The following is a 15,305-nucleotide window of genomic DNA, read 5'->3' on the forward strand; positions in this document are numbered from 1 at the left end:
ACAGAAGGTGAGCCAGAAATGTGAATCATATATGTAATTTTAAGTTTCTTAGTAGTTCCATAAAAAAAAGCAAAAAAAAATGGTGCAATTAATTATATTAAGACAGTATATGTATTTATATAATAAAATTGGATATATAAAATTATGAATAAGATATTTTACTTTTTTTTTGTATGAAGTCTTTGAAATCTGGTGGGTACTATAGCACAGCTCAATTTGTATCACTCACCTTTCAGCTGTCCAGTAGCCACATTGCTATTGCTACTGTGTTAGCTCAGCTTTAAACCACAGTTAACAAATGGAAGTACAAGTCCATCCACAGTAAGAGTGATGCTCCTTCTCCTGTTTGGGGTCATGGATGTCACATTTTCTCTTGGAACTTGGCCTGAGATGACCCTAGTAGCCATCTCTAGCCTAGTTTTCCCAAGGTCAGCATGCCTCTCATGTCTCTCCTGGCCTATAGGATCCCATATGTGGGTTGATATAGGAGTCCAGTGCATGGCCCCAGTGGTCTGGTAGAGGTCTGAAGGCAGACCAGTGGGACCAAGGAGGCTTGGGCCTTCCATATTGGCAGACCACAGGATGAGATGGACCACAGGGACACTGGGGACTGCATTTTACACTAAATGTAGGGGAAAATCTGACTTGACCCCTCTATTCTCAAGATAGGTGCAGGATGGTGGCTGGTGAAATGGGATGAAATACACAGTTCCACTTTCCAGATGGGATAAATTACTTAACTCCAGCTTGAAAGACACAGAGCCCGGATTTATAGCCAAGGATTTTGGCTCCAGAATCTGGGTTCTTAATCTATTATAAAAAGCTCAATTGCTTTTAAAGGCCCATGACTTTATTGACTCATAATAAAAATTAAGTTGCAATATTAATACTTAAGGCTAGCATTTTGGAGGGTTACTATGTATCAGACACTATGTATCTGATATGATACACTATGTATCAGATACATCATTCCTTTAATTGGCCTAATAGCACTTTGAGACCACTATTATTTACCTCACTTTACGGATGAGAAAATCCAGGTTCGGAAAGATGAAGTGAGTTGCAAGAGTTTTCAGATTCATTAAGTTGCGAAGCTCCATTTGCAAACAAGGTTTGCTGAGCTCCAAAGTTGGTGTCCCTTGCTGGAGGGTGAACTTCATTATATTCCAAAGTAGTTTTAATGGGGGGCCCAATATGTGTCAGGCATGGTCTTAAAAAGTTTTCCATATTGCACCTCAATTTTTCCTTACCTCAGTCCTGCAAAGTAGCTCTTAGTTTTTTTTGTTTTTGTTTTTGTTTTATTAATAGAGGAAAAGTGCTTAGGGTAGCAAGTAGAGGAACTGCATACCAAAGCCAGATCAGTTGGACTCCAAATCCCATTCATTTCTTCATTTGTCCATTGCTCTATCAGTTCCTTTTCCTAATCACTTGCCCAATAGTTATTATTTTCCCACTATAGGATAGGTACTGTTCAATAAATAGAGTAGGGGCAGGAGGGAATCAGTCCTCAAGTGGTTTGCATTTTTCCTTTCTCTTCACTATCTGATTGTTTTATGTTATTACTGTAAGATGCACTATTGTCACACCATCAATTAATCAAAATTTTGCAAAAAGAGAGAGGTAGTGGATGCTGATCATCTGTTCTAGGGGCCGGATAGTAATCAGTCATCTTGTTTCATGTGTGAAGAGTTCTACCTTATGCTTGAGAATCAACGTAAGATTTTATTTCTTTTCCTCTTAAGTTAAATTTGATTGTGATTGGCACACAGCACTTTCTCTTGTTCTTCAGAGAACTTCATCAGTTGACTTGTGGTTGCTCAGCTGTGGAACTGGGGCCGTCTGTTTCTTGTTTTTAACTTTTGTTGTGAAAAGAAGACTTTTTAAAAGATCCTCTGCCTCTCTCCTTTTAGCTTAGTCATACACAATTGATTTCATAATCTTTGTGCAAGAAGGAAGTACTCTTGGCTATTTGACAACCTCAGAATGGACAGTCTTCACTAGCTTGCTGCAGTGTTGTTGTAAATCAATATTAAGAACACCCCTTAAAAAACTGATTTGATATCTAATTGACCCTGCCTAACCTTTTCACCACAAATAGCACAAACCTTTCAAAACAAGTTCATAGTAATATTAGAAGATTAGTAACTGTTCAAAATAAATTAGTAATAATAGTAGCAGTATTGTTTGTAATATTTGCTAACTATTCAACTGCTTGATTCAGTGCTTACTTTGAGCCACACACTGTGCTAAGGCCTTCATATACATTATTCCATTTAATCTTCATTAAGGATTTGTGAGGTAGGTCTCATTATATATAGGGTTTTAGAAAAGAAAGCATCACATAATGGTTAAGTCTATTGTCTTTGGAATCAGTCAGCCTGGGCTCAAATCTCAACTCTTACTAACTAGCTTTGGGACTCAATGAAGCCTCAGTTTTCCTATCTGTAAAAAGGAGCAATAATAACATGTTTTCACAGTGTTTTTGCCAAGGATGCCTGAACTAGTTAATGACACATATTAAGCCTCCAGTGAATTTTCACACACACACACACACACACACGAGGTAGAGGAAAATTCTTTGTATAATTGGATATATAACAGCATAGAAAAGTATATTGGTATTATTCAATGGGTTTTGAGGGTCAAATAAATCAGGTGGGTTCATTAATTTATTCAACAAATCTCCAATAAGAACCGACCTGTGCCTGGTCTTTGGAATACGGTAATTAATAAAAACAGACATGATTCCAGTATTTATCTGTTGGAGGAGAGACTGTGCTCAAATAATCACAGAAGAATAGGTAATTGCAGATGATGATAATGGCTTTTTAGGAAAAGGACTTGGTGTTTTGGAAACAAACAAAAAAATGAGTAGCACTAGTTAGTCTAGGGGAGCAGGGAAAGCTGCATGGATCTGGTTGCGTTCAGAATCCTTTTAGGTTTGTCCCTTGGATGGTTTTCAACACATGTGGAATAATAAAGACATAACAAAATGACTTACCTGGATGGTCTATGAATTGGTGCCTAGAGGGCGTTTTGGTCTGAGAAACCCAAACTTCTACTACCTGCTTATACTACATGCCCAAGAAGTATGCACGTTGACATTGGTCAAGACCAGGAAGATTTATTGAGTCATTCTGCTAGCAGAGAAAGGCTTAAAAGGATGGAAAGAGTGCTTGGTTAAAGGCTTAAGAGGAGGGAAAGAGTGCTTGATTATTGAGAATTTTGGTGGCTTGCATGTCTGCTGAGGCTATTGGCTCTCTGCACTTGCTCAGCTGCAATCCTCTTCCTCTTGGAAAGCCAAACAATCACCAAAGAGGCATCTAAGTGGTGGCAGAAGAGGATTTCTGCCTTTCTGGATCCTCAGGCTCTTAGAAATTCCTAAGTCTAGCTACAGGGTTGTTAACTGTTTCCAGGTGAGTTGCTAACTTATACAGAAAACAGCATTATCTCCAAATGATTGGTTACTGGTTTTGACACATCTACCAGTAAGTACAGAAAACAAGTAAGATGCTCAAGTCTTAGACCAGAGGTGAGTCAATTGTTGAAATCAGTTTGGACGTCTTAAAAATAACTCAAGGGAAAAACAAATCACATTTGCATTGTGAGTCAAGGATGAATCTGGCAATTTGGAGACACTTATTGATCATCTTAGCAATATTTTTTATTTTTATGGTTTTTTTAAGCATTTCCAAAGTATTTTTGGGGCTGCCATTGAATCAGCTAGGTAAAAATGCTAAGATTTAGTCAATTATCCACCAGCTTTGTCTACTTGACATAAAGCATCTGGGCATTGTAAACATATCTGGAAAATGCCAGATGCCAAGCAGTGTATAGATGAAACATCTGGAGGAAGTGTGGCATACAGGAGACGTGGGGGGAGGCTTGGAGTCAAAGGCAGTTAGGTTTGGACTCTAGCTGGGCTAGAATGTCCTCTCACTGTGTGATCAAAACTACTTCACTACACGCCTGGCTGGCTCAGTCGGAAGAGCATGTGACTTTTGATTTCAAGGTTATGAGTTTGAGCCCCACATTGGGGGTAGACATTACTTAGATTAAATAAACAAACTTGAAAAAAAAACCTACTCCATCACAGTTTTTTATATATAAAACTTGGGAGTTGCATACACACACACACACATACACACACACACACGTGGAACCACAGACACACAGAAACACCACACACTTTTTAAAAAACAGATGATACACAACTACCTTTTTCGGAGAGAAAAAGGTACAGTGGCAAGTAATAGAGGGATGGATAGTAAAAATATCAGATATCCAAAGTAATTTCTTCATTTGTCTAAATATTTTTAGGTTCCCCTCCAACCTATATTTAAAAATGGATGCATTTTATAGGAAATCATGTCAAGTAAGCTACTCTGAGAAATTTTGACTCAGAAAATACTGGCAGACCTTTCAGGTGCCACCTTTTGAACCAAGTCAGCTGTTCTCTGGTCTCTGCTCCGTATTTTTTTGCCATCATCTTCCCTGCAAGTGGAAAGAAAGCACATCTTCCTCCTTTAGAATTACATAATATTAGAGTGGGAAGGAACTGTCGAGATAAATCTAGGCTGTCAAATACTCCTTTGAAAACATAATCCTATTATTAACTTACTATTCTACAGCACTGATATCTCCCAGATAAGATTTAGAAGAGTTGCTATGCATGGCTGGAAATAATGCAATAAAAGCAAACCTGATCATGGATTTAAAATTCTCTGGGATTCAGTGTTCACATCTGTAACATGTAAGCCTACCTCAGAGGATTGTTGTGAGGATTAAATTAAATTAAAATATGAAGCATTGAGACTGGAATATTTTAATTGTTGCATTAATGGTTGGGATGATGATGGTGGTGAAGATGATACAATCTTCAAATGACATGGGCTCTTTTTGTCAGTGACACTGGACCATGAATTCAGCTGTAATGACTTATTTTTTTCAATCTGTATATTGATGTTCTTTTGAAAATAGATTCACTCTGCTGAGGTTCAATGCATATGGCTAAAATTTTGCTAATGCAGTCTAAAGTTTGATCCACTGGTTCTTTGTGGGTACAGCTTCAAACCTATTTGGCATCATTGAGGGGTTTTGGCAACAACCAGATGTGAATGCGTGAATATTTCATCTGGTTGCTCTACATGATTGGAAAAGAACTGGAATCATCGTGTTAAGACCTGGAAGGCCACTTGAGGAACTTCTGCCTGGAGAATGAACCACTGCTATGATCAGTGAATGCCTTGATCATCGTTACGTTCTCAGAAACTATATAGTATGTGTTATTTAAATTATTTTCACATGGTTTCATTCACTGGATTGTAGGTTCCTTGGGGACTTAACCACCTGTGTCCCTAATGCCTAGCCAAATGTCTGCTGTACATACGACATCTCAGATATATCCACTGCATGGGAGAAGAAAGGACAGAGAGCTCACATTTGGCATTGTCACTTGGAAATCATCTGGATTTCCAAAATCTGCATGTCTCCTAAGTTATCTCAAAGATATAAGAAATTCATGACACTGGCTGCCTATAAAAAAGAAAATTAAATAGCTGGAAGAAGGGTTTTTGGAGTTTTTATTATTTTACTTATATATATTATCCCTTCCCTCCCATATGCCCTTTTACACATGACTGGATTTAGAAACGTTAGCATAATTTTAGAATAGGCATATTTTACTGGATTTGACCTTTGGCAATTGCGAGAAACTTTCTGTTTAGGGGAATGATTATGATTATATTTCACACTTCCCTCCCACCAATTTTTTTTTTTTTTTTGCAAGTGAGCAAGTGTTAGCATAGCTAGGTTCATGAAAAGAGCTGCTATTTTTTTAAGCATTCCTTATGCCTTCCTAGAATTGAAGACCCATTATTCTGTCACATATCAACCCATCTGTCAGCTCGCAACAGATGGTTAAAATGAAGAACTTCTAAAATACCAAGAAGGAAATTATCCTGCACCATCCACAGCTTAAATTTACTCTGACTTTGGAAAATTCCTTTGCCACTTCGCCACTCATCATACCAAGTGAAAGTGAGGGAAAATATTACATTTGAATTACAAAGTAGAAGCCATTCCTCAGAAAGATGGCTACTGGATTCATAGGCTTTGGCTTTACTCTGTCTCAGTTTAGGGGTTCGAGTCTCAGTTATGCTGCTTCTCAGATGCATAGATGGTTTCCCCCCCCTTTTCAGAGGAGGGCAGGGAGGGGCAGAAGGAGAGGGAGAGAGAATCTTAAGCAGGCTCCATGCCCAATACAGAGCCCAATTCGGGGCTCAATCTCATGACCCTGAGATCATGACCTGAGCCCAAATCATTATTAGTCAGATGCTTAACCAACTTAGCCACCCAGGTCCTCCTTCACAGAATAGCTTTTGATAATTTGACCTGATAGGCCTTTATTCCCTCAATTGAAATAGTAGAGAATTAACAGCCTGTTCTAGAGAGTTATTGGAGGAATGAAAAAACACAAAAGGATAATCTATGGGACAGTGTCTTGTACAACAAGGCACCTGACAAATGATAGATATTACTCTTTTCACCGTTGACTCTCCCCTTTTGTTCTTAACTCATTTCCCATAGATTTATTCTAGATTAAAGATTCCTTTTCTCTGGTAGGCAAGATTTGAGCAGAGGCCTATGGACAGAAAGAAAGCAGATATGAAGCAGTGTCGAAGTGTGACAAGTCGCGTGTGTGAGTGTCTGTCTGCAATGTATGCTGTATATACAGTGTAAGTCATTGAAACACTGCATGACTGGTGTGTGTGTGAGGAGGATGGGCAGGGCGACTATGGAAGTGAAATGTCTACATTCTAGGGGAATACATGTTTTTGTAATTCTGAAGGTACCAGGGACTCCTGCCCAAATCCTCCCAAAGAGAATCTTCATATGTTTTCTTGGTTTTCATTTTCAGTCTGGATGAATAAATATTTGTGATTTTTACCCTGTCTAGGCATAAATATTAATTGAATCATAACTTATGTTTCATGCTTTATTTAGCTGATTCCACTTATTTTTGTCAATTCTATCATATTTCCAACATGTAACTGTTAGAATTTAACATTCACAGTTTTTTTACAGTGGGAGTGTTTGGGAGTAGAGTTTCCCTCTCCCCAGTGTTATTCTTTTATAAGCATTGATGTGTGTGATAAGAAATAATGACAGGCCCGAAAGCTTTGAGGTGGGAGATGTGTTCTAGGGCGGGGTTTCTTAACGTCCTGTGCCACGAATCTCCTAGGATTTTGTGCAGATTCTCACTCAGTAGATCTGGAGTAGGTTTGAGAGTCTGCATTTCTTTCTTTCTTTCTTTCTTTCTTTCTTTCTTTCTTTCTTTCTTTCTTTCTTACTTTTCTTTCTTTCTTTCTTCTTTCTTTCTTTCTTTCTTTTCTTCTTTCTTCTTTCTTTCTTTCTTTCTTTCTTTCTTTCTTTCTTTCTTCTTTCTTTCTTTCTTTCTTTCTTTCTTTCTTTCTTTCTTTCTTTCTTTCTTTCTCTTCTTTTTGATTTATTTATTTATTTTAGGGGGGAGGGACAGAGGGAGAAGGAGGGAGAGAGAACCGCCAGCAGACTCCATGCTGAGTGTGGAGCCTGAAATGGGCTTAATCCCACGACCCTGAGATCATGATCTGAGCCAAAAGCAAGAGTCAGGTGCTTACTTGACTGAGTCACCGACTGAGCCTGAGTCTGCATTTCTAACATACTTCTAAGTGATGCCAGGGCTTCTGGTCCATGAACAAACTGTGAGATACAAGGTCCTAGACTATGAAGAAAATTCCTGCATAAAAACTTCCCAATGTGCTCTGGCTCCACTGCCCTCCACGGCCGTACTCTCAATGAGCTTTCTCATACCGTTTTGCATACGTTGCCATTTGGCCTCAGTTTCATGGAGGTGGGTCTCATTTTCCCAGTTCAATTTTTAAAATATATTTTACTTATTCATGAGAGACACACACACACAGAGAGAGAGAGAGAGAGAGAGAGAGAGAGGCAGAGACACAGGCAGAGGGAGAATCAGGCTCCATGCAGGGAGCAGGGAGCCCAATGTGGGACTCGATCCCGAGACCCCGGGATTAAGCCCTGGGCGGAAGGCAAGTGCTAAACCACTGAGCCACCCAGGGATCCCTTCCCAGTTCAATTTTAAGGTAGCTCTCTTCTTAACTTTCTCTCTTCTAGTATTTGTTGAGTAATTTCTATATACCAGGCACTGCACTAAGTGTTAACTTCATTTAATTCTTAGTGATAAGGTCAGCACTATTATTACCATCAATTAACAAGTGAGGCTACAGAGGTACAGAGAGGTTAAATAAATTGCCCAAGGTCACCCAGCTAGCAAGTGGTGAAACCAGGACACAAACACGGTTTGACTCCAGAGCCTGGACCTCCAGTCATTAATGCTTCACTAAGACTATGCCTCACTGAAGCAGTGTCAAATATATTTTTATAATTGCTGCAGCACCTATTTCAGTGTTATTTATAATAGACATAGCAGAGTAAAAATCTCTTCTACAAATAAAGAAGAAACACAACTATGCTGTTTTCTCTTTCCTTTCTTCTTTTCCTTCTCTTTCTCCTCCTTCTTCTTCTTCAACTAGCTGCTTAATGAAACCTGTGGAACTAGTTTCAGGGGATTAGGACTAACATTATCAGACAAAAGTCCAATAATATGCACTTAGTTAAAATGCATATTATTAGAATCTGGTCTGGAGAAGTTAGCCTATTTGGGCACCATTTGACCTGTGGTATATTAAAATGTTGTAATGAGATCTCATTATATGCCATATTACATCATGTTGATGAGAGGAAGAAACTAGTTATTATAAAAGAAAAGGTCCCATATAAGATATTCTTAGTCACCAAGAGGACCTTGATTCCATACAAATTTGCAAAAATTAGCTGAAGATGTAATAACCTCTTATCAGTTTGCAGAGCTGCCCCTGTTTAGTGCGGCTCATAATATTATTCCTTCTTTTTCAGAAATCATTTTCACTATTACAAAAATGAAGCCAAACAGAAAACATTTTTAAAGAGCACAAAGAAAGCTCTGGAAGTAAGTATGCAATATCCCGGTTCCATTTTTTGAGAACCACCCTCATTCTGTTTACGCACTGCAGCAAACGGTATCTAGCCTACTGGAAAACACCTGGGAAATAAACATTATGCAAGTACTTTATTTTGATGATTTTGAGAGAATGTGAAAGCCAAATTATGGTACCTGTGAAGGTAATTGTGTGTGGCTTAAGTTAAAAAGAAATTTACACTTGCAATCACAATTACCTTTTAAAATGTGTTGGAAATATGAGACTTGATTCATAACAGGTGGGGATGGGGTCTAAAACCATTCTGTAATGAGAAAATCCCCAAGAATTGAAATAATCTTTGATAAACCTTTCAATCTCCCAGAGTGCGCAGTGTTCTTACTTTTGTCTGTGCGTGAGATTGTGGGCTTGTGTTTAGGAGACACACATGAAAAACACGTGTCTTTCAACATTGGGGTTACTTCCGTTCAGGGAGATGCTCTCACTGCGAGAACTCTGAGGGAGCCGAGATAGAACATTCTGTCCTCCTGATGCTTTTTTTTTAATAAAGATTTTTATTTATTTATTCATAAGACACACACAGAGAGAGAGGCAGAGACACAGGCAGAGGGAGAAACAGGCTCCATGCAGGGAGCCTGACATGGGACTCGATCCCGGGTCTCCAGGATCACGCCCTGGGCTGAAGGTGGCGCTAAATCGCTGAGCCACCTTCCCACCTCTCCTGATGCTTTTTGATGGGATGGCAGTAGACAGCCTGCAGGTTGGAAATGTATTTTTCTTTTTCACTACATCTTTCTTATACATGTATGTATGTGTTGTTGGTTTTTTCCTTCTTCTTTTTCTTTCTTTCTTTCTTTCTTTCTTTCTTTCTTTCTTTCTTTCTTTTTTTTTTTTGATAAACACATATATTGAATGATCATATGCTATAAGCACCTACAGTGGACTCTGCTATGTTGCTAGCTTGGAATGGCCATGAGGTCTTTCTGTTGGTTTTGTTTTAGTGACAACTCCCACACCCTCATCTTGCCCAAAAGGTTCAAACGAATGGTTCCCAACCTAGTGTTCCTTTGAAGCAATTTATGAAGAGTCAGTTTTACTAGAGACTGCCTGAGTCTTTTTTCTGGATTAGTACATAGCTTTCTGACCATACTCAGAGCGGTGGTAGAAACAAGCTTCTTGGAGATCGCTTCCCTATCACTTCCCCAACTCTCTGTTTGTCATTCTTTAGAAGGACAGTTGAGCACAGTGGTTAACTGCTACAGTGCTAAAGTCAGTTCTGGATTCTTCAGTGCTCACTCATTATGTGACATTAGCCAAGATCCTTAAACCCTCTTGGCCTTGGTTCCCCCATCTCTAAAATGGGGGATAATACCTATCTTACAGAACTTTTGTGGGGATTAAATGAGATATAACATATGAAATACTCAATGCATATCTGACGTATGGCAAATACTCAATAAACATTAATTGTTGAAATTATTGCCTCCAGATATACTAGACACAAGGAGACTTACGTGTCAAGAATGACTTTCCAAAGCAGATCACTGATGGCAGAAGTAAAGCCTTTCTGGAAGTGAGACTATATGTGCTGGATGACAATCTTCTTGATGAGAATGAGCACAATCCCACTGGCTTTTTAGGACCAGAGACTGCGGAGTGGTAACTAAATCCAAATAGTTTTGACCGTTTAAAAGGCTGGCATTTGCATTAGGTGTATGCTTCAACATTTTGGAGGCAAAGCAGCAGTTGCCCAGCTAACTACCAGCTACCTTTGAAGGCCCTTGTATTACATTGTGTGCCTGGTTTTTGTGGCTATTTCCTTTCCCCTTAATCTGAGATCTACACACTGCCATTTCCCTCCCCACATCCTTACTTAGGATCTGAGTTAATAAAGTATTTTTCTGAGTCATATTTTTAGTTGCTCTGGAGCACTTAATTCTATGAATTTGGGAAAGAAATACAGTCCTTCCCACAGAAACTATTGTGTTTGCTAAATCACCTGAATATCATCAATACATATATATTTTCTGCAAGACAGGTGGGACTTGCTCAAAACTGTGAGTTTTATTCTAAAGAGGTTTTGATGAACTTTGCTCATAAAAAAATAATAAAATAGAAAAGTCTTCTTTTTCTGATATTCACCAAGTTCTTTGTTTCTAAATACAAAATGGATGTGAAGACTAATTTCACTTTAGCCATTAGAGAGCTCCTACCTCAACTGAGTCATCAAATAGCTATTTATAAGCAGGAATAGGAAGACCTTTCAAATGAAAATTCATAATTCATTTTTAATAATTTTTAAATGGAACAGTCCTCCACCCCCATGCCACCCCCTGTCATGCTTGGCATTCAAAAGTAAGGAGAATTACCAGAGCGTTCTTCCTTAAAATGACAGATAACAAGTTTACTGTTTGTTTGTTTATTTTTGTAGCTAGATATGAGGAGCCCATCTCAAAAACAATTTGAAATTACGTATGCACTTAGAGGAGAACTAGGAAAATTCACCAGATCATCTAGGACAATAAAAAACACCAAAAGAAACAAACAAACAAAAAATCAGTTAACATCACTGATCATTCATTTTCCACCATGTCAAGTATCCTTTTAGATACCAGGAATATAGTAGTTGACAAAAGCAGACAAAAATCCTTGCACAATGTACTGTAAGGTGGAGAAACAATGAACAAGGTAAATAACTCATGTACATAGTAGTTTGGGTAGTAGTTAAGCATTATGGAGGAAAAATAATGCAGGAAAGAAGGGTAGGAACTGATATGATGAGGAAGTGGGAGGGCGGCCAGGAAGATCTTATTAAGAAGGTAGGTTTTGAGTAAAGACCTGAGGAAAATAAGGCAACCAGCCGGGTGGATATGTGGGAAGAACCTTCCAGGCAGAGGGAGAAGGGTTCTGAGACTGGAGAGAGCCTGGTGGGATCATCAATTTAGAGAAATGAAGGCTTTAATTAATTTTCTTGAAATGACTCAAATGTGGTTTTATACTTTTTAGGTTAGAGACTCTCTATAGGATGGGATAACAAATGTACAACATTTATTGCTCCAGGGAAATTGGATTTGGAGGAAGGATGTGGGGAGGAGTAGGAGACCATGGTCATGCTTTCGATAAGAGATGACAACAGAGACTGGCTTGGGGAAGTGGCAGTAGATTCAAGCAAGAGATATAAGGAAATAAACTTGATGCCCTTAGTGAGGGATGTGATTTAGAAGTGGAGAGAAAGTGTCGCAGAAAACACATTTCTGGCTGGGAGGACAGTAGTTCCCTTTATCAGGGGACCAACTTTATGATTCTCAGGAAGTTCTGGGGTGCACGTGGGCCAGACTTTGGATGGTTATTTCATCAAGATGTATGTGTGGGTTTTGTGTCCACCACTAAAATTATACTCATGATAAGAAGTACCACTATATTTCTAAATCTTCTCTTCGTCTAGGGGTGGTTAAAGAAAATCTCTCCTTTGTTCATTTCAAAATCCTTTAGATGGGAGACCTTCTCATGGTCAGCACTGCTACCTTAAGTTCTGAGGTTCTCTTTGAGAGCCCTTTCTTTATTTATTCCTAAAATATGCGAGTTTTGAAGGTCATATCTTTTCCTTGCGCTCCCTGTTTCCACATTCTCATGATCTTTGAATTTCAGATCTGTACCCCATCTCCTTGCTACAATCCACAAATGGATGCCCTACACTCCTCAGTTTAACCTGTTTGAAAAGGAACTCCATCTCTGTCTCCTCCTAAACCTATTCTTTCTTCTGCAGCTATCAGCTTTACTAAAGACAAAAATCTGATGTTATACTGGTAGCCTCCTTAAGCTCCTCCTCCCTCCCCCTTCCTTTCTTTGGGGGTAGTGTAAGGTGGTGTTTGCCAGGCCAGGCCCTGGACTGGACAGATCTGGATGCAATTCTAGCTTAGCCATTCATCAGCCATGTTACCTACCTTGGGTCTCACTAGATTAGCAGTAATCGTGCCTTGGATAAACCTCATTGGCTACGATACTGCCATTGTGCAAAGCTGGGTCTCACTTGAAATGGGAATGAAAATTCTTACCTCCTACGTTTTCTGTGAACTTTAAATGAAAACATGCATGCAAAGCCCTTGTTTTCATGCCTGGCACATAGTTAATGCTCAAGAAAGAGTTGAAGTTATGATTAGACTCTTACTGCTTCCTCTGAAGACTATTGCAATTGTCTGCTAATCAGCCCCCCCATCTCTATTGCCAGTATATTATTTGTTAACACAAGTTTTTAAAAACACAAGTTTGCTAATATCTTTCTTTAAAAAAAAAAAAAAAGGTTTTTTTTAGAAAGGGAGGGTAGAGGGGGAGAGAGAGAGAGACTTAAGCAGGCTCTACACCCAACGTGGAGCCTGATGTGGGGCTTGATCTCACAAATTCTGAGATCATGACCTGAGCTCAAATCAAGAGTCAGATGCTTCACCGACTGAGTCACCCAGGCACCCCTGTTAATGTCCTTCTCTAACAGAAAACTTCCAATTGTGTAAATAAGTGTCTTAGAATTCATCCTGCCTTGGGAACTTTTTTTTTTTTTGAAGGAGGAGAGGTCAGAGATCTTTTATAGAATATAAATCTATGCTCCACAATTAGGGTTATTCTACCTTTAATAGCCTCATCTTCTACTAAATCTCTAAGCGTTAAATACTCTCACCCTCACACATGCACACTCACACTCATGCACCTTACCATACATATCCTACTCACATATGCCCATACTCATATGTATCCTCACTCACACCCACATGCATAATCACACACCTTCACTCACACGTGTCCATACACAGCCTCACACACACAAAAGCACACTCCCTCTGCCCTCTTCAGTGTTCTGTTCCTCATTCTGCTTGCCTCCTAATGGAAGAAGCTTCCTACCATATTTGGCCATAGAAACTGAACCTTTGTTTTCACATTAGAACTTCTGCTCCTCAGGGGGAAAAAAAAAAAATTCTGTTTCTGTGGTTGGAATAAATCCCTTGTTCTTCCTTTCTTCTTATATAACAATTTGTTCTTCCTTCTTGGCAGGGCGAAGCAAATAGCTCTAAAGCCAGGACTCTGAAATTCAGCCTCTCTGGACCTCAGAGTTTAGCACAGTGTGTTGCACATAATGACTTCTCAGTAACTGTTTGTTGAATTCAATTAGTATGATTTCAGTCTCTAAGAGCTAAATGTAAACATGCAGACAGCGTTTAAGCATTGCCTTTACCAGCCACCTGTTGCTCCCTGGTTCACAGTTTACCTTACAACCGAGTGTGAGAATCATACTTGCAGAGCCATCTGTCTCACATATTGCCAACAGGCCTGGCTTTGCCCAGTCTCTGCATCAGTACACCTTTCATTTAGCTCTCACCAGTAAGCCTTTTTGGTGAGATTGCCACCTGACAGTTTAGAGCAGAGATTAAAAACTGGTTCAACCAGTTTGATTACCTAACATGGGAGTGGTTAGGGGTAGAGTGAATGAGTAAATGGAGTGTCAATGGGCCAATGGGTAGAGGGTTTCTGAGGCTCACCTTTGTCCTGGTTGGTGTGTGTTTACCAGTGACCGGAAAAAAAGATTTAGAGAGCAGATTTTTCTGTGCATGGAATACTGTGGTCTGGCCTGGCATACTGTTAAGCAGAATGATGGCACAGTTTTAAGAAAATCAGACAGCTGCTTCTTGAAACTTGGAAAGTCATTTCAACTGAGAATTCCCTTCCTAACTTTGGGTGAGGGAAATGGCCAAGAACTTTCTAAAATTAGCACCAGTTCCCTTATCCTTATACAAATTACCATCTGGTGTTTGTTTCGTGTACTCGAAGAAAGCCAGCTGGAATGGAGAATATCAAATACCAGTAACATTTTATTCTGAAAGGTCCACTTGATATCAAACTCCCATATCAAGTAGTGAAACCTCTAAATCTATATAAGGATGATGGATGCTGTTGATCTTGTGGCGAGGAGAATTTTCGTAATCTAGTTTAGGAAGACACAGCACATGAGAGTTTCAGTTGGGGATTTCTCTGCTGTGGTTGTATATCAGGTGGAACGACAGAATGAAGGATGTTATTTTACCTAACGTTAAAGACAGTCTCTTTATTGTGCTTAATATTAGGTCATGACAAAAGCATGACACTGAATTAAAATGAAATAGATATTTATTTTCACTGTAATTAAATTAAAGATCATAAACAAACTCTGAAATAGAATTTAGTACAAATAAGAAGTTAACTCTCTTCCAAAGCCTAGGCCTGGAGAAGTCACAAACTTAC

The 15,305-nt window shown here is 39.1% G+C and overlaps 1 protein-coding gene, 1 long non-coding RNA gene and 1 pseudogene across 12 annotated transcripts in view; 1 reads left to right on the forward strand and 2 right to left on the reverse strand.

Moving 5' to 3' along the window:
• Positions 1 to 15,305, forward strand: part of LOC144289806 (uncharacterized) — a 128,883-nt gene that overhangs the window by 87,512 nt on the left and 26,066 nt on the right. For 7 of the 10 annotated variants that reach the window (XR_013357779.1, XR_013357778.1, XR_013357771.1 and 4 more), the window contains 2 exons: positions 8,977 to 9,049; positions 10,528 to 10,949. This is a non-coding gene — a long non-coding RNA (uncharacterized LOC144289806). Of the gene's footprint in view, positions 1 to 8,976; positions 9,050 to 10,527; positions 10,950 to 15,305 lie in introns of those variants that run through there. The other 3 variants (XR_013357774.1, XR_013357776.1, XR_013357781.1) reach the window with 2 other exon arrangements.
• The window catches only part of SYNPR (synaptoporin), a 291,170-nt gene that overhangs the window by 13,806 nt on the left and 262,059 nt on the right, over positions 1 to 15,305 (reverse strand). The gene's annotated exons all lie outside the window — the stretch shown is intronic.
• On the reverse strand, positions 12,995 to 13,059 carry LOC144291282 (U4 spliceosomal RNA; annotated as a pseudogene).

Source organism: Canis aureus, chromosome 19 (assembly GCF_053574225.1).
Source record: "Canis aureus isolate CA01 chromosome 19, VMU_Caureus_v.1.0, whole genome shotgun sequence".
Taxonomy (NCBI): Eukaryota; Metazoa; Chordata; class Mammalia; order Carnivora; family Canidae; genus Canis; species Canis aureus.